At 31.2% G+C, this 19,184-nt stretch overlaps 1 protein-coding gene and 1 long non-coding RNA gene across 3 annotated transcripts in view; one reads left to right on the top strand and one right to left on the bottom strand.

The window, feature by feature from the left end:
• Nucleotides 1–19,184, top strand: part of LOC126772796 (angiotensin-converting enzyme-like) — a 102,481-nt gene that overhangs the window by 32,530 nt on the left and 50,767 nt on the right. The gene's annotated exons all lie outside the window — the stretch shown is intronic.
• Nucleotides 8,624–9,944, bottom strand: LOC126772898 (uncharacterized). The gene is made up of 2 exons (XR_007669704.1): nucleotides 9,910–9,944; nucleotides 8,624–8,843 (listed from the first exon to the last, which is right to left on the bottom strand). It is a non-coding gene; the product is annotated as an uncharacterized LOC126772898 (long non-coding RNA).

A 19,184-nucleotide genomic window follows, 5' to 3' on the forward strand; every position in this document is an offset into this window, starting at 1 on the left:
CAATATTATTTATTTCATAATATTTCGAGTCTTTTATGAAATTTGGAATGTCTAGGTCTTGCTTTATTCATTCATGAGAATTCATCTTCCGCATATTCCAAGCCAGGTCACGTTGAGCTAAAAGATATGAACTTACTTTGTTGGGCACGTGCAAGACTTTCGTGGTTCAGTATCAGTTTCAATTTAGCTACAGCGAAAAGAGTACAAAGAATTTTCATTGTAATATTATACATTGTGCTGTCCTGAATCATAAAGTCACAGAACTCCATTCAGAATAGTGAAAAGATTCATGATTGCGCCCTATTTAAATTCTTAAAAGAAACATTCGTGGTACGAAAACACAGAATTTCCTTCATCAGAGAGAATCGTGGTCAAACAAATAGCATAAGCGATTATTAAACGCATTTTGTTTAGAAATAATAAATAAAACGAAATAAAGTCTGTTTCACACGAATTAAATTGCTTTACCGCCGTTGTGAAATTATTCGTTAAATGACTGGCTAAGATCTCCACTAATGAGCGGATTTTGTAAAAAGGTGCTATGATTTTTCCGTGAATAAACGTCATTATCCGTTGTGTTGAATCGGCCTTTGTGATGTTTTTTCAAAAGGAAATAGTTGTGCTCCGACAATGAATATTTTTTCCTGCAATAATTGTGTGTCCTTAGTAAAAACATATTGATCAAACTGTATAATATAATCCACTGTGCTAAAATATTTTAGTCTAATCACGTTGGTAGAGACCACATTCAAAATTAACAATAAGCCCATAATATCAATAAAATATGAACCAACGTTTCATTTTATTGATATTTATGGGCTTTCAAAATAACTTTCTTTTGTGTCAGCACCAATCCTAGGTATTGCTGCTGGCGGTAGAATATTTGATGATTGGGTCCTACCAAGATTGGCGGCACAAAGCCCTACCAACAAGTCTTCTTCTGCCTAGCGTTTTCCCGGCCTAGTAACGCCAGGGTCCGCTTATATATATGTGGAGAACACACACACACACACACACACATAATAATATATATATATATATATATGTATAAATTTAAAAACAATTAATATTAATTACGACGCAAACCCGAGTGGACGGCGTTGTTAAAAAGTACAGATGGCTTGTGCCTACGCGCCGTCCACGATCGTCGCAGCGGGCAGTGATTTTTTACTTGCATTACCCTCCACAAGTGATTTACTTCGATCGCCCTTAATATAATTATTTTATCATCTATGTTATATTATTTTTAATGCGTTTCCGAATATTCTTTCGGTTTTGATTACCGTGATTGAATTTATATGTATATTAGTGTTGTCCTGACTGTATTGTATCGTGAATTATATGTGTACGTCTGCGTTCGAACACATTGTTAAGAGTTAGTTGCATTTGAACTGCCATCACAACTAAATATAAAGCCTACCAACAAGTCAATCAATCAACAGCCAATCGTTGTCCACTGCTGAACATAGGCCTCTCCCAAGGTGCGCCAAAGCTCCCTGTCCTCCGCCTTCCGCATCCAGTTGGCTGGATACCAACAAGTAATAGACTAAAATAATATATTCATAAGTGCTTTATATTTTTTTTATTGTCCTTATTTAATTTTGATTATTCGAATTATAATGCTCAGAAAAGATAGGCAGGAAAGACACAAAGCCTGTCCATTAAATATTGTAGACACAAGTTGAAAGTAGGGTTTTGTCGAAACAACACATTGAAATCTGTGACAACGACAGTTTATATTATCCTGCGTCAATATTTATATTAAGTATGGGTACATTTATCTCGGGAAATGAAAGTGTTCTTGAATAATTCCGTACTGTTTGTATGTAACGTCCATTGTTGGTTTAAATATTGAGTACGTACAAACAATTATTGCATTGATAATATGCGTTATATAAAGGTGTTGATTCAAGTAAACATTCTTTGTGTGCGCATTCTATATACTGTTTGTTGTATATTATGTAAAATCTATGTAAAAATGTTAAACGCCATTACATATAGTTATATAATATATAAAGCAGAAGAGTTTGTTTTTTAAACGACTTAATATCATAACTTAGCAGTGTACATTTCTAATAATAAGGATATTTTTTTTTAATAAATGCGATAAATAGTTTATTTGCTTACGCTACACGCTTACACGTCTTGACTACTCAACCGATTATCATGAGCCTTTGTTATACACGTTTTGTCTCGGAAAGGGATACCTCCCCCCCCCCCACACGCGCGCGGGAAGAAACTAGAAGACTATTATAACTTCAGGTTACGATTCACGTGGGCGTTGCAGAAACGCTTAACGTGGGTGAAACCGCGCCGTGCCGTAATAAATAATGTAATATTAACGTTAATTCAATATGTTTATTGTGCTTTTTATGAATACAAATAAATATATATTTTATTAGCACAATAATTTGCATGAAAACATTTTGGTAACAGTATGTAGTTTTTTGGTTTTCAAAAGCCCCTCAAATCTAAATTTGAAATACCGGACAAGTTTATCAAATATTATCATATTGTTATAAAAACTCCAAATTTAAAACATAAAATTGCGAGAGGTTAAATGATTAATGTCAGGAACCAACAAGTCGATTTGAATAATTCTGTTTATTTTAGAAATTACATTTATTGAGTTTTTCTGTATAAATAAAAAAAACATCTATATATTATTTTATAATAAATATAAGTTGATGTAATTTTTTTTGAGCCGACGTTAAGCTGGCTTACTTTAGCTTTGATTCAATTATGTTAGAGAATGTCGCGTTAATTGCGTTAGATTGTCAAGATCCACTAATAAGATAATTAATTCAATTTCCTTCTGTAACGCACCCTGAGCATTTGACAAATTAAGAATTAATAGTCTTTGATAGTGTGACTTAAAGCGATATTGTATAATCTCTTAATGTATTCCAAAATTTCCAAAAAATATTAATATTATATATTCAAAATTGTCCTCTCATTATATTGTTTATTTAATATTCAATATTATTGAAAAGCGAAGATTTAAATACGAGTTTAACAAACGAAATAGCTTTTTGTATATTTAATATTTATAAATTAAGTTCAATATAAAATGTTTTCTGTAAAATTGAACCTTCTTACAAAATAATTTAAAACTACCATTACTTTTAATAAATGCAATAAAAACTCGTCGAATGTGATATCGAATATGATTGATCGAATGAATGATAATATAATGACTGTTCTTCAATGTGGTCCTTAAGCGATCTTTGCTTAAGATCAACTTCCTGTAGTGCCTAAAACATAATCTGCGTTAGCTTTGTGGAGAAATCTTTTAATTTTCGAATAATATTTTAAACGTTATCATTAAAAGCAATGTATTAAAAATATATTTAAAATAAATGTATTCCTAAAATAGACGAAGGTCGTTCAACTTCAGTTAAATTTAAATAAGTATTTTTTTTTGAATATCTTTCTTCGCAAAAACGACATGATATTTGTCTTCTAAACGGCGTTATAAGGAGAGTAGAATTTGGAGGCGTGATAATTCGCACTCAGTCCCTTTCTTAACTTTGATAATAGGTGTTCTTTGATTGACGTCCTTTATTAGGCTTAATTCATTGGCTGTGATTAATTAATAGCCTCGCTTCTATTTCATATCTTAAATGTTCATATCACGAATAAAGCGCCAGTCGAGCTGTGTCATTACCTATCGTTACAAAAGTGACAATTTGAACCTTATATGCATTGAAATAAGTAGCGTTTTTGAAGAGCAGTTGATGTGTTCTTTGATACGATGATTTATTTATGCCAATGTTTACTTTAAACTAGTTGAAGACTTATTCGCATTATGAGCTCAAGTTGATTTTATTTTAAACTGCGTGTATTTTATTCAAGTATTTTAAACATTACTTTTGACCACTACTAGTCTAGTTTTTTTTTATTTGGTCTAGAATTAATCCAAATAGAGGAAACAAAATAAGGTTACGCCATTTAACCTCTTATTATATGTACATTGAGAGTAATTGTGTTATATAAGAAAGCTTATCTCTTATTAAAGATCTTATTATTAAAGATCACTGATGAACTACTATACAATATCAGTTTATATACATTAAGGTCATATGAATAAAGCATAAAAATCACACACGGTAAATTATACAATAATATAAACATACATTTTTCTACCAAATGAGATTTTAGATTTTAAGCTCTATACAGCCTTAATGAGAAATACCTCCAAAAAACTTGCATTATTTAAGTATTAATCTCGTATTCGGGTCAATGTAATTTTTTTATATATATTCTTACCGTTACAAACATCGCTTATCCGTTCACAACATAGTCGTAAAATTAACTCGTCAAATACTTTTTATTTATCGAGCTGGTTTAATCTGAACTAAAAACTATTTGGTGTCTCATTGCGTCACCTCACCAAAGAATATTACTGAATGTATGTTTTAGAAAAAATATGTTTTATGTAGAATGAACAGCACTTTCGTTACTGGAACTATCTGATTTAGTTGGTATTTTTTCGGGAGAAGACTTTGTTGTCTGACCTCTTGAAAATTACTATTAATGACTAATTGTAGAAACAACATTTCGTTTTATCTTATATAACACAGAATTGAAGACATAAGTGAATATATTAATAAGTGATTGAAGGACATTTTTACACATCAATGAACATTTTAAGTCACTACACACATTATGATACATACAATTCTCACGTTTTAAAACTTTAAGATCAATAAACGTAATTAATGAATTTAGACGAATAAAATATTCCACTCGAAAACATAAAAATGCACATCACTTAAAATCATATTTTTGTTTCACGTGACCTTCTTCCACTCATGCCTTCAATTGTATTGATTAAAACTAATATATTTATAAAAATTTATAAAACTATTTGATCTCCTTTGTAATTACTTGTTTTTTTCCTATGTTCTATTACCAAAATAATATAAGCCTGATTCCATACGTAAAGGTATTCGCATATCATTTGTTCGGTCGTTACTAACAAACTACATTGTGTACATTTTTATTGCTCAACACATTAGTACCGTTATATTCATTGATTAACATCAATCACACACGTTTGTTATCTCATCATTTAGCGATGTAATTCTAAATATATGCAAAGGTTATATTAAAAACTCTGCTAAGTATATAGTCTAACATAATTTATTAATTTATATTGTTTTCGTGACGTCAAAAAGCCGAGATGGCCCACTGGTAAGAACGCGTGAATCTTAACCGATAATCGTGGGTTCAAACCCGGGCAAGCACCACTGAATTTTCATGTGCTTAATTTATGATTATAATTCATCTCGTGCTTTACGGTGAAGGAAAACATCGTGAGGAAACCTGCATGTGTCTAATTTCACTGAAATCTGCCACATGTGTATTCCACCAACCCGCAATGGAGCAGCGTGGTGGAATAAGCTCCAATACCTTCTCAAAAAGAGGAGAGGAGGCCTTAAGCCCAGCAGTGGGATATTCACAGGTTGTTACGGTTACGGTTGTGACGTCACATATTGTTATTTAAGACTATATATAAATCCATCATATAATAAAATTGATTGATCATAGATAGGCTATGGCTGTATTCGAACATAATAATTTTTTAGTAGTTGAACCTACCATGTGGATTAAAAGATAAACTGTTCGGAAATTATTTAAACATATTTTATAATGTGAGACACTGTCATTTCTGTATGGCCTCATTTGTCGAATTTTTCTTTACAATATTATTGAACTCAATAAAAAAAAATCATTGGATTCAAACGAAATTGAATCATTAAGTGCGTAGGGCTTAATCCAATCCCGTCTGGTAACAACCACTTATCTTATGACTACCGCCAAATAGTAATCATTCATTACCAGCGTAAAACTCTATTTCAACTATTATTCAACGTATAATGCGATGCAAATGATAACTTGTCAATTCAATAAAATTATGATTCCATTGCGAATGAAACGCCATGTTATCACATATGAACGCAATCGTGAATTGAAATTTGCGTTTATTACTCTCATTATAATACATAAACACGTGTTATGTTCGCAATTTCGTGGCTCGTTTGATCCACATTTTTGTTCGTGATCATTCAAGATGTGTTGTAACCGAGGCGTAAGATGAAGTAATTTTACACATTGTAGTTTTGCCCCATTTTGATAGGGAATGTAAATGTGCCGGTTTTTTTGTTTGACATGATCTCGATGACTTCATAGCTTATGAAGCCTGTTATGAGAATTGTGTTTTTTGTAAGGAATACAACAAATTTATTTCACGGTTGGCGGCATTGGCAATTTTACTTTTTGCCTTACTTTAACGCCGTTAATGTTTATGAGTGGGTAAACTCATTCAATACTAGATTATGTTGTTATATTGGATTTTACGTATTGATGTTTCTCATTATAAATATTATGATGGTATTGGTATGGTATTGATGCCAATCATTATCAGATATCTGATCTGACCAACTTTTCAATTTCGTTTGGCGAACATTTCACAAGTGGGTTATTATAAGAAAAAAATAACGATATGTTTAAGTTCAATTAACTTGTTATACAGTATTTATTCTCATCAAGATTAATTTATATAGTCAATTTACATTATTGCACTAGTGCGTAGAAAGAAGAACGCTTCGGTAGGTACGATATTTAGATAAGATTTTTTTTCAATGTCTATATGATCGTATGTTGAATTTGTGTTCTTTGATAAGATAAGGATAATTACATTTAGTTGCAATGCAAGAAATATTTATAATTTTTTATAATGAAATAGCATAGCTGATTTAATGTTTTAATCTCTATTTAATGTTTCATATTAATTAAGACTCCTTGGTGATTCTTGCTTATATAGATTAATTTCAATTATGAATAAATTCATATCAGTATAGAGGTTAATAAAATTAAAAAAAAACACAATATTGTGAATATAAATAAGTAATTAAATTTAAATTTAACGTTACATATGTAGGTACAATAGCAATTGAAAAAATAAACTTGTAAAATAGTTTTCAAACAATTGCATAGTTACGCAGGAGATATTATGGTGCTCAAGTGAGTGCGCAACACAGGTGCACTCTCATAATCCGATGGAACGGCAATCCGACACGAACGGAAAGAGTTCAGGCGCAGGATCAACGGCTTTACGTGCTTTCCGAGGCACGGGAGTGTACACACTTCGAACTTACAGACTCCGGGTTGCTACTGAGAATTATGTGATAGAAAAACCCAATAACTTTTTACTGGCCCGACCTGGGATTTGAACTAATTAAACACTAGACTAACGAGGCAATTTCTAATACACTATATATTATATGTCTATCGATTATATAAATGAGACTTAGATTCCATCAACTCGCATTGGAGCAGCATGGTGGAATAAGCTCCAAACCTTCTCCTCAAAATGAGGAGAGGAGGCCTTTAGCCCGGCAGTGGGACATTCAAAGGCTGTTACGGATAATATAAAATAAAAATTGTTAACGTTGTGAATTTTTTGTAATACATCAGTATACACGTGTATCCATTATTAACACGTAATACTACTTACGTAGTGATAAAGCGCTAAATCATTCAACATAATAGGTGATCGACGCCTTTGGTTAGGTGATTGATATTTTGTACAAAAATATTTTAAATAATATGAAAGTATCCTACGTATTTTTGAATTATCATTTAACGAGATTAAAGTCGAGATGGCCCAGTGGTTAGAACGCGGGAATCTTAACCAAATATCGTGGGTTCAAACCCGGGCAAGCACCATTTTCATGTGCTTAATTTGTGTTATAATTCATCTCGCGCTTGACGGTGAAGGAAAACATCGTTAGGAATCCTGCATGTTGGTAATTTCACTGAAATTCTGCCACATGAGTATTTTACCAACCCGCATTGGAGCAGCGTGGTGGAATAAGCTACAAACCTTCTCCTCAAAAAGGAGAGGAGGCGTTAGCCCAGCAGTGGGACATTCACAGGATATTACTGTTACTGTTACTAAATTTAATGCAAATGAAATTTTATTATAGATAATGTAAATAGTAATGAGAAGATTAATAATTACTGTATTAATCACCCTAAATTATATTATAAATGCGATAGTAATTTGTTTGTTACATTTTTAAGTTTGAACTACTCAATCGTTCACCATAAAATTTGCATTCACAATATCAAGTGCGCAGAAAAAAAACATATATTACAAGATAATATAATCTAAAAACGAACATAATATTAAAACATTGAGCAATAAAGTTTCCACATGTGTAATTGATAGTACTAAATTAACGATTTATAATAAATTAATATACATTACAAATTTTATATATTAAATATATGTTATACAAAAAAAAGTGTAGTAAATGCAAATTTGATACCACTTGAGATATCATAATCATTATTGTAAAAAAGGAAAGCAAACAATTATAAAATATTTCATTTTATAACCAGTTATACAATTACATATATTGTATAATACATAAAATAAATTATTATTATTAATTAACAATTATAAACATAAGATAGACGAACTATTTTGAGAAAAACGAAAATTTGATATCGAATCAGATTGAAATCGTATTGATTTCAATCGAATTTATTGTAATTGTGAAAACTTTAGAAAGTCAGTTAAAGTTTCATTAAAGCCGATTGTTACGCTTGATAATAATAATATCCTGGGACATTTTTCACACACGGCCATCTGATCCCAAATTAAGCTTGTACAAAGCTTGTGCTATGGAAACCAGACAACTGATATACTACATATACTACTTTTCTTTTTGTAAATACATACTTATATAGATAATTACACCCAGACTCAGGACAAACAGACATGTTCATGCACACAAATGTCTGTCCTGGGTGGGAATCGAACCCACAACCTTCGGCATGAAAGGTAAGCATCCACCAACCACGCCAACCGGCTCGTCATGAGTCTCGTCACGCTTGATGATTGACAGGTTTTGATATTGTTTCGACATCTCAGGTTTTAGTGTTATCTGAATATTTTTCAAGATATGACTATTTAATTATAGAGAAGTATCATCTCCACACTTTACTAAGTGTGCGTATCGTACACTAAGAGAGTACTATTTAATGACCTGAAATACAAAGAATACTAACTCCACACTAAAAGTTTCAGCTCATTTTAATTTTCAGAATATGTAAATTAATTCTTATATGATTTTATACGTGTAATATAATTTATGAAAATGAAAAACTACTTAGTATCATACCGGTCTTTTATAATGTTATACCGGATATACTGGTGGTAGGGCTTCGTGCAAGCTCGTCTGGGTAGGTACCACCCACTCATCAGTTATTCTACCGCAAAACAGCAGTACTTAGTATTGTTGTGTTCCGGTTTGAAGGGAGAATGAGCCATTGTAATTACATGCGCAAGGGACATAACATCTTAGCTCCCAAGATTGATGGCGCATTTCTTACAATACTAATGTCTATGGGCGTTGGTGACCACTTACCTTACACTCAGGTAACCGTATGCTCGTCCTTATCTATACTACATATATACATATATATATATATATATATATATATATATATATATATATATATATATATATATATATATATATATATGAAACAGGTGGAAAGAAAATTAGTATTCAAAAGTGTTTGTAAGATCTTGCTGGAATATATTGATATCAAATCCAAATCGCTTTAATGCCATAATCGTCCACTGGAAGCTAAGATTAGTAATTAGGTTAGTAATTAATAATAATAATATCCTGGGACTTTATTCACACACGGCCATCTGATCCCATATTAAGCAGAGCTTGTGCTATGGAAACCAGACAACTGATATACTACATATACTATTTTTCTTTTGTAAATACATACTTATATAGATAATTACACCCAGACTCAGGACAAACAGACATGTTCATGCACACAAATGTCTGTCCTGGGTGGGAATCGAACCCAAACCTTCGGCGTGAAAGGCAAGTATCTACCAACCACGCCAAACGGCTCGTCAATTATGGAAATGTATTATATCAACTATACATATATATATTTTTATGTTTTACATCTATCGATAAAAAAAATCAGACGATTAAGCTCTCATACTAGCTTCTACCCACGTGTAAGGGTAGAAGGGGCAGGTAGCTTATGTGTTAAGTCAGGCATATAAGCTATCTTTTATAACCATCCAAACCGATAAGTAGTTATTGATTGAAAAAGTAACAAAGATACATATGTAGAAGCTACCATTGGCATTCTGCTTTAAGAATAACGGATAGTAACGTCAATTAGACAGCTCTACTATCCGTATTCAAACCCTTTTTTTTAAATAAATGGTAAGTGCCATTTTTTGCCAAAATTGGAGTCCCATTTCCATTTTGTTTTTTTTTAACGCTGCAAAAACGCATTACGCGTTTCCCTGTCTACGGGGGTGGGGATATGTGGTGCTATCAGGGCCCGCACGAACATCGGAATACTCACTAAAAAACCAGCGGTACCCTTTCCGTCTTATTAAGGAGCGCCACGGGATCGCTTGCGCATGCTACAGTGACGCTCTGACCTTACTCCCATTTCCCTCACTTAAGTTGAAATTTCCGAAAATTCAAACCGGATGCTTACATTATAAAATAAACGTATGATCTAAATACAAGTCATATAATTTAAGCCTATAGTCAAACGATTTTATATGTAGAGATTATTGTTAAATGTCAAACGATCACATTTAAGTCGCTTGTAGGAAGGTTGTAACAAATACTTAAGTATGTTGACAATAACCAGGAAATTATATAAAACCCTCCAAATGAGATGTTAAACGAAAAATGTTTGGAACAAGTTTAATTTCCTCTCATAGGCCGCGAACGACAGATATTAATAACGTCGACAAAGTTTACCAAACAAAAACAAATCGGTTACTTATAAATATTAAACGTTAATATTTAATTATATCAGTATTTTAATATTATATCCTTGTTATATTTGAAAATGTTTTACATACCGAATAATTTTCAGACTGCTATATACATTTATTTTATATATGTATATGTACTAATTATAAAGCTAGTAAATAAACATTACATTTAGTTATTTGAACAATACTAACTGCTTCGTTGGTCTAATGTTTAGTTCATAAGACTACAGATCCCGACGTACCGGGCTTGTAACTTCGTTCGGGTTAGTAATAAATATTTGGGGAGTTACTGTCAAACTAACCTCAGTAATACACAAAAAAAGTGGTTAATGTTCCACCCAGCGATCAAAAGTCCATCCTGTACTTGATATCGAATATCGTCCGATACGGTAATCGGAAGAGCTAGCGAATGCAATAATAGTCCCACCTGTGCCCACATATGCCCACACTTGTACGGTATACAATATATACCGAGCAGATAGTTCCATCAATAAGTTTTTCTAACGTTAGAGAAAAACAGGAGTACATTATTCTATTTGAACACGCTAATCTCAAAAACTAACTGACCGATTTGAAAAAAAAAAAAACGATTTGCTCTATTGAGACCATTTATTGACTGTATCAATTCAAGCTATGAACGTAAAAAGCGAAGCGGTAACCATAAACGTCAATCGATCTGGCAAATTGCACTAATATTTACGAGTATTTAATTAGTTGTACGTGGTTATGTGTATGAAACATTATGTATATAAAATGGGCATGCATAATCGTAATTTAGTATGTAATGAGAACTAGTAGATCGATTCTTGACGGTTTTATATAAAACTGACTATCGTCGTTATTATAATTTGAAATTGACGGGCCGTTGGCGTGGTTGGTAGTTGGTACTTGCCTTTCACGCCGAAAGTTATTGTCGATTCCCACGCAGGGCTAATATTTGTGTGCATGAACATGTCTGTCCTGAATCTGGGTGTAATCATCTATATAAGTATGTATTTACAAAAGAAAAGTAGTATATGTAGTAAATCAATTGTCTGGTTTCCATCGTACAAGCTCTGCTTAGTTTGGGATCAGATGGCCATGTGTGAATAATGTCCCAGGATATTATTATTACTATATTATATATGAAATTTCAAACAATTTATATAAATTTTCAATCTGAGTCACTAAAAGCATTTTGTTATTGGTATACTATGACTAATAATAGTTTGGATATTATTTATTCTGGGAAATTTATTTCCAAGAACCATACCGACGTGGTTGCAATCACAGTAGCTTGTTACTAAAATGCATTACCAAAATAATTGTCTAAAATTAACAAGTACAAAATTCAGGTTACAATTTTTACACATTGAGATCCTATTTCATATATTTATTATAAGATAAATAATACATAGGATGTTATGACGTTTCTTAGAGCGAAAAACATGCGTCATCATTAGTTGCACTTGACGTAAAGAATCGCCGGTGTTAGGTGAAACTGCGCCACTTGTGTATCTCGCATAGTGCAGCGTGGTTGAATTAGAGAAGGTCTTTGCCCAGCAGAGGGATTTTTGTATATTTTCTTTTTTACGTAAACGTGAAGCAACATCGTCTTTAAAATGACAAAACATTATAAGAATATTTATACAAGAATTAAAATAAATATGTGTGGTAATAAGAACGTATTATGAATGACTATATGTTTATTCTAGTTAAACAATATATAATGACTGGACGTTTCTAAGGAACTTCTTGATAAACTTTGAACGCATGAGTTATATGCATATAAGCCAAGATCAATAGACACACCGCGCTCCCTTTACATCGGAAAATGAAAAAAAACAATGTTTAAAATTTCTGCGCCGCATTTTTGTGGTTACTATCCCTTTTGGGTATCTTTAGTTAACTAGTATACAAATTTCAAGTTCCTAAGTCAACGCGTTCAATAGTTATATGCATATTAGCCATGATCATTAGACCGCGCAGGAAAAATAAAAAAATAAGCTTAAAATTTCTGCGCCTTATTTTTGTGGTCACTACTGCTTTTAGGTATCTTTAATGACTAGCACACAAAATTTCATGTTTCTAAGTCAATGTGTTAAAACATTATATAAGCTACAAAGTAGAACAGTCTCGTAGAAAAGTTTAGGCTCAGGAATGTCATCTGTCGGCTAGTTCCGTCGGCTAGTTTCAGCGACGCTTGGGAGAATTTGTGTTTCCATTTTGTTTTCGGACTCCTTTACTTTGGTCATATATAATACAGATTTCGCTTTTCATCACTAGTTGCAGATTTTTAACGGACACATGCAGCTGTTTTTCTTCAGACAAAAGACATAATTATAAATACAATAACCAATGAAAAATTCGCAAAGGCTAGCCCGGGGGCAACCAGCAATCACGTATTCCACTGTGGCAGATCTCACGTTTATTTGTATGAAAATCTATTATTGTTATAATGAAAACAATCATGTTGATTTTACACTACACTATAATACAAATGACTTCCAATCCATACACTATGAATTTATCTCGTCTTGAACTTGTTCAGTATATAAAACTCAAAAAAATCCATTAAAATTATAATAAGTTATATACTAAGGGATGGTAAAAACATTGTTATGACTATGAAAATGACCAAAGTAAACATTTCATCGTACATTGTTTTGCACATAATTGGGCAAATTTGAAACTTATTACCCAAGTAATTAGAACGTAACGAGAGACGTCACACAAAATAATGTCTATTATAATACACATTAATTACTCATGAAAATTTTAAGAGTGCCGTTACAGATTGCGTTTCGTAATAAACGTATAAAAATATCGAGGGATGATGTTGCATCCTGGGAATGCTATTAAGTAATTATTTTGAGACCGGGTCGATGTTTTCAGAGTTGGATAATAAATAAGTAAAAGGTTTTCAAGTTTTCCTTGTTTTAATGTAAACAGACTACACTTTTAAACGGTTTTTTTTTTGCTTCTGAGCGCTGATTAATAATAGACTGGCTGTTCCCTATTGTTTTAGCGGTAAATTTGTATTATATAAAGAACGGGGGAATATCGGGAAATCCGGTATATAGTTTTTAATTATAATAATTGTTAAATGTTTACATATTGTTAAATTTAATTATTAAATGGTTTGTGTCTAAAATACCTAACAAGTATTGATAAGCTCCATTGATTTTCATAAAATAAAGACTAAACGTTACCTTAAAATACAATCTATAATAATCCAATTTACATTTGTAATTTTAGCAGTTTTGAAGACCACCAGAGAAACAGAAAGACAGATAGATAAAAATAATGATTATTTTAGTTTATTTTAGTTCCGCAATGCAAATTGTCATATTGTCATATTTGACTATTTGCATGTTATTTTTATCTATCTTGTCACTGAATATAACGTTCGTGTTGGCAGTATATGTACAAGGCGTAGACTGAAAAGCAGCCTAGCTGAGACTACGACCTTTTCACCAAATCATCAAATATCACATTTTTAACTTTTTTTTGTGGTTTTGTAAATTAATTTTGTTTTGTTTCTTTTTGGCGAATAAAGTTATTTTATTATTATTATTATATGAACATAAAAAGTCGGATCTATTTTGAAACCACAGACAGAAATTTCAATTTAATTATTTTGTGTAATCTAGCTAACGAAAGAAAAATCGAATTTGAAAACTCGTTGGAAACGTTTATCTTTTGTTAATTTCCTGTTTAACTTTTAAAAACTTTTTCTGACCTTTATAATTGCAGATGCAATTATTGTTATATTTTGTTACTTGAACGTGTCGAAAATCTGTACATGAAACGTTTTATAACACTATTGGTTTACACGGTGAATTTTGTCGACATATTCAACAGTTATCATTACATTTCAGCCACTTTAAACAAAGCCGTAATTAATTACACCTAAACGTTATTAGTCACTCCGTTAATTGATGAAAACTGTTTGAAAATCCCTTCGGCAGTTTTTGAGTTTATCGCGTTTATACAGACAGACAAACAGGCGGAACGGGAAACTAATATGTAGGGATTTAGTCAAGCTTAAGTTATATACATATACATTCAGTTACAAAATTGCGGAATAGTTTGAAGTTGTTACATTTTTAGTGATTTTTCCAAGACCACTTTTTAATATGTAATTTAAAACAACGTCTACACTATAAAACCAAACCTGGGAACCAAGACGATTTCCCTGCATCATCCGATCTCGATCATCTTTAAAACCAGAACACAGTATTACAAAGTGACACTATTTGTCGGAAAAATATATTCAACGTATTAGTCAATATTTACTATGTACTATAACAAAACAAATAAATGAATTTTCCACTTATGTTCTACTACAGTTTGATTATTGGTCAATATAATGGCGTTTAATGGGTGTTTCCGACATATTTTATGTCGCAATTTCTCTGAAACAGCTGCGAAAATATTTATTTTTTCTTGATCGTTCTATAAATTTTTATTGTTCTTTATTTTGATGGGTTAGGCAATCGGTATTTTGTTTTATAGCATTCGTGAATGTTGAACTACATTTTCGAATTCTGATCTTTGGTTGTATAAAGTTATCACGTTTTATAATATTTGGGTTAACGGTCGACGTGTGTGGTTTCGATGCTCTCAATAAACGACGCTTGGGAGAATTTGTGTTTCCATTTTGTTTTCGGACTCCTTTACTTTGGTCATATATAATACAGATTTCGCTTTTCATCACTAGTTGCAGATTTTTAACGGACACATGCAGCTGTTTTTCTTCAGACAAAAGACATAATTATAAATACAATAACCAATGAAAAATTCGCAAAGGCTAGCCCGGGGGCAACCAGCAATCACGTATTCCACTGTGGCAGATCTCACGTTTATTTGTATGAAAATCTATTATTGTTATAATGAAAACAATCATGTTGATTTTACACTACACTATAATACAAATGACTTCCAATCCATACACTATGAATTTATCTCGTCTTGAACTTGTTCAGTATATAAAACTCAAAAAAATCCATTAAAATTATAATAAGTTATATACTAAGGGATGGTAAAAACATTGTTATGACTATGAAAATGACCAAAGTAAACATTTCATCGTACATTGTTTTGCACATAATTGGGCAAATTTGAAACTTATTACCCAAGTAATTAGAACGTAACGAGAGACGTCACACAAAATAATGTCTATTATAATACACATTAATTACTCATGAAAATTTTAAGAGTGCCGTTACAGATTGCGTTTCGTAATAAACGTATAAAAATATCGAGGGATGATGTTGCATCCTGGGAATGCTATTAAGTAATTATTTTGAGACCGGGTCGATGTTTTCAGAGTTGGATAATAAATAAGTAAAAGGTTTTCAAGTTTTCCTTGTTTTAATGTAAACAGACTACACTTTTAAACGGTTTTTTTTTTGCTTCTGAGCGCTGATTAATAATAGACTGGCTGTTCCCTATTGTTTTAGCGGTAAATTTGTATTATATAAAGAACGGGGGAATATCGGGAAATCCGGTATATAGTTTTTAATTATAATAATTGTTAAATGTTTACATATTGTTAAATTTAATTATTAAATGGTTTGTGTCTAAAATACCTAACAAGTATTGATAAGCTCCATTGATTTTCATAAAATAAAGACTAAACGTTACCTTAAAATACAATCTATAATAATCCAATTTACATTTGTAATTTTAGCAGTTTTGAAGACCACCAGAGAAACAGAAAGACAGATAGATAAAAATAATGATTATTTTAGTTTATTTTAGTTCCGCAATGCAAATTGTCATATTGTCATATTTGACTATTTGCATGTTATTTTTATCTATCTTGTCATATTCAACAGTTATCATTACATTTCAGCCACTTTAAACAAAGCCGTAATTAATTACACCTAAACGTTATTAGTCACTCCGTTAATTGATGAAAACTGTTTGAAAATCCCTTCGGCAGTTTTTGAGTTTATCGCGTTTATACAGACAGACAAACAGGCGGAACGGGAAACTAATATGTAGGGATTTAGTCAAGCTTAAGTTATATACATATACATTCAGTTACAAAATTGCGGAATAGTTTGAAGTTGTTACATTTTTAGTGATTTTTCCAAGACCACTTTTTAATATGTAATTTAAAACAACGTCTACACTATAAAACCAAACCTGGGAACCAAGACGATTTCCCTGCATCATCCGATCTCGATCATCTTTAAAACCAGAACACAGTATTACAAAGTGACACTATTTGTCGGAAAAATATATTCAACGTATTAGTCAATATTTACTATGTACTATAACAAAACAAATAAATGAATTTTCCACTTATGTTCTACTACGGTTTGATTATTGGTCAATATAATGGCGTTTAATGGGTGTTTCCGACATATTTTATGTCGCAATTTCTCTGAAACAGCTGCGAAAATATTTATTTTTTCTTGATCGTTCTATAAATTTTTATTGTTCTTTATTTTGATGGGTTAGGCAATCGGTATTTTGTTTTATAGCATTCGTGAATGTTGAACTACATTTTCGAATTCTGATCTTTGGTTGTATAAAGTTATCACGTTTTATAATATTTGGGTTAACGGTCGACGTGTGTGGTTTCGATGCTCTCAATAAACGGTTCTTGAATCTGACCTATTTGATAAGTGTTTAAAGTTGGAGATTGATTAATTACGATGAATATTTTTTTCCGATGTAAATATTTATATTAAAAGAATATGCTAGGATTTGTTTGTTTACGAGAAACAAGTAAATCTATGAGTTTGATAATATTATAATTAGCTATTTCTTGTTTGTTATTTTTAGATTTAATAAACAATTAAAACAAATTTATTCTAATTCGCATTTTATTATAAAATCGATTCCTTAATACAAATCAAAGTTAACTTGATCTGATCTTGATTAACAAAAGTTAAGTTGATCTGTATACCTCCTTACCGCTTTATTTATCCCATGTCGTCCACCCAAAGGTTGTCTGGAAGAGATCACTCTTTTATAAGACCGCGTTTTGCACATTAATTCTTTTTTGGTGTAGATAAAGCGTATTCTATTCTATTTTTTGGTCATAGTAACCTTTCAGACTAACGGTTTTGCCCCTTACATTTATCTATATTTAAAAAAATATACAACATCAAATAAACTTTTGGTACGTATGCCTATTTAAAATCCTCTCATAAATAAATCTTGTAGTGTGATTTTAGAAAGATAGAATTCGATAAAGTTGTAAAACTATAATTAATATATGAAACTTCAATGTCAATTACAAAAGTAAAAGTTGCGTGAATCCTGAATAAACAAAAGAACAAACTTAGGTACTTCTTAATGTAAGTATGATCAATTTATAAGTTTCTAAACAAATTAAACTTTATCGTCGTATACAGTATAGAAATTGTATTAAGTTATGAGACTATTATGATAAATTAAAAACTTTATCAAAAAGATTAAAACACCTAAAGATATTTCGTTGTAATTTAATGTAAAGTTCGATTTGAGTTATGTTTTTCAAAATCAATCTGATTTAAAGCAATTTTTTTTGGATTATTTGGAAAATAAATAAAGGTAAATCTTTAAAGCTGAAATTCTATTACTGTTTTAATGAAAACGAATCACGTCGCTATACAATTATACGCTTAACACGTAATCCAAATTACTCCCAATTCCAGTCACTTGGAATTTATCACGTCTTTAACTAATTAATTATATAATACTCAAAATTGACTTATTCGTTTGAAAAATGTTTATTTATATAGTTTTAATTTTATTTATACTCAGATAATAAAAACATTGTTATAACATACTCGTGTCTATCGAATTGACCAAAAGTATAATACAGTTCTTTGCTATTTTTTTTTGTATATAATTATACAATTTTGAAACTTATTACTCAAGACGTAGTGACACATACACAAATATTTAATGTCTATTATCGACGATTCGTTAATGTTAAAATGTTAAGCGGTTGTATGTTCCTTAGTTGCCACCAAGCCAAACAGCAATACTTAGCAATGTCTGTGTTCGACTTTCCAAAGGAAGGTAAGTATGTATAACTACAGGCACGAGGGATATAACATCTTAGTTCCCAGAGTTGTTGGCCCAATGACGATGTATTTCTTACAATTTATTTTGTGTAATATTTTTTACTATTGCTTGCCTCTTAAAATACCTAATAATAAAATAAAAATATTATCCTTGTATGAATAAATGAGTTAATGAAATAAAATAAATAACAACGAATATGTCTCACAGTTATTATTGGAACTTATTTTTTCCTTTTATGAATAAATGAATGAATGCACAGCAAATCAAAATAACTTACGTCATAAAGATAAGGGAAGGTCGCTAACATTATTTATTGGAA

This window comes from Nymphalis io, chromosome 13 (assembly GCF_905147045.1).
Source record: "Nymphalis io chromosome 13, ilAglIoxx1.1, whole genome shotgun sequence".
Taxonomy (NCBI): Eukaryota; Metazoa; Arthropoda; class Insecta; order Lepidoptera; family Nymphalidae; genus Nymphalis; species Nymphalis io.